A 2,286-nucleotide genomic window follows, 5' to 3' on the forward strand; every position below is an offset into this window, starting at 1 on the left:
TCAGCAGGTGTGCTCTGCTCTACAAAGCTCCACTTTCTCTTTTTCTGTCACGTTCTCTTTCTTCTCTACCAGATGCATTTCCTCTCTCCCTCATGACTTCTCTCTCAGCTTGTGCTTCAGTGCTTCCCTCTGTGTCTCTCTGTGTGTGTGTGTTTCCAAGAACCATCAACTCTGTGTGTTGACACGCTTTCTTGGTTACTTTTCCGACTTGGTCTTGTTGATTTTTTTTCCTTTTCTCTGACTCTTTTTTCCTCCCTCTGACTTTTGCACTGTTTCTTTCTTTTTTTTTCCTTCAGGTGGAGCTGCTCACCGTAGGTCTGTACTCGGGGGCCTCGTTCTCTCCTCCACTTTCTGGATGTCTCCGTCCAAGCTGCTCTCAACCCAACACTTCCTCATCAGACGAGGCAGCATTATGAGGGCAATTAAAGGAAGGAAAGTGGAAGTTCCCCCACAGTCCTATTTCCTCCCCACATGAAGATCGCGACCTCGCTCTAGCTCTGACCACAAACCAGCCCATTACCCAGAGGCCTGTGCAGTGAGGCTTCCTTACAGAGTGCTTCAAACACCGGCTGCAAAGCTCCAAACTAACTGATGCACGATTTACAGATAACAAAATAAAAAATTTCCTGCATGTTCACAAATGGTACTTCCAAGTACTTTAACGGAACAGTACTTAGCGAGCGATTTCAACACCTACTAGATATAATAACTAACTCTGCATACAAAAGAGGAGACAGTTCCAACTGCAGCATGTGGTAAGTTTCAGACAAGTCAACCAAACATGTTTTTCCTTCAAACTCCTCCAGGTGGTGCTGGTAATCTGTTTTTTTTCTTTCAGAATTTAGCTGGGGTCAGGGCATAAATACATTTCACAACCTCTTTATTAAAGACAGGGTGGGGGGGTAGTGATTATGATAGTACTTAGTGTTGATGATGACAGTACAGCAAATCCCTTGTTCCTCATTCCAATAAATAAATAAATAAATAAAATAACAGAATAGAATGTAAATGAAGTTTATGCTAACCGCTACATTAGATTAGAATTGGACTTAGAGAAGTAAAATTGCTACCTGCTACACATATGTTACACAGGGACAGTATTTGACCATTTAACCTAAGTACACATTAGTACAGACCTAAAGACAACCACACACTTGACGTTTGATGGGTCTCATAACGTAATGCGATGGGCCAGATTTGGTCCGCGAGCCTTCAGTTTGACACATGTGCTCTTTATGAATGGTTTTTCAGTGAAACGACAGCCATGACCCACATGTGCTGTTGTGTGTTTGAAAATACTTGTCTTTACATTTCCCTCCCAACTTTCTAACATCAACATGAAGTCCTGTGTCGACAGGGCCACCCTCATTGGTCCAACCAATCACTTCACAACAGTATGAATGGTTTGTTGTTAACTCACTTAGAGTAGTTTCTGTCAGTAAAGCGACATTTTGTAAAACAAATATACTAACATAAAATGAGAAGAAGTAAATAAAATAAAAACAATGTCCTTAGGTGCCATATATGACCTCTCTGTTGGTCCAGAACAAAACACCGGGGCGGGGACTGGAATTTCCAGCAGTCAAAATTCCAGTCCATACGATCAGTATCCCCACAGATCCACAAGGTGAGCAACAGACGCTGCCGCTGCCACTTTAAGTGGAGTGTTTCAACACTGACATTATGCCAATCAGTGGATGATGCTTTATTTTCCCAGGTTCTCATGTAACAACAATCAGGGGAAGCACACACTCCACCAACGCTAACAAAGCTACTGTTCACACTACCAGATTTCTGGAGTACTTGAACCCGTTTTTATGCTTTCAAAGATGTGGGTGTGTAACAGAAACAATCTAGGTGTGTGTGTGTGTGTTGAGATGGCATGTGTGTGAACTCTTTAAGGGCCAGGCCAAACATTCACTACAACCCGGCAGGAAAAACAGGAATGGGACTTGTCACCGGGTGATTGCACAACCTGACTGAGGATTCACACTCGGCTGAAAAAGATCTGGAAATGCTCCCTGCTCTGTAACCTGAAACCCTGAGGACCGGCTTCTACATCTGTAGCTGAGACAAAAGAAACAGAGTCTCGACGGTTCATGAAGTACAGGGCGATAAAAAGCTTCACACACACACACACATATATGTACACAAACTGTACACATATATGTACAAGTACTGTAGATATACAAATATATATATGTACACATGCTGTAGACATGTATATCTACACATATATATGCATAAATATATAAATACATATATATACATACATATATACATAAA

The sequence above is a fragment of the Cynoglossus semilaevis genome, chromosome 16, assembly GCF_000523025.1.
Source record: "Cynoglossus semilaevis isolate Cse_v1.0 chromosome 16, Cse_v1.0, whole genome shotgun sequence".
In the NCBI taxonomy this organism is placed as follows: Eukaryota; Metazoa; Chordata; class Actinopteri; order Pleuronectiformes; family Cynoglossidae; genus Cynoglossus; species Cynoglossus semilaevis.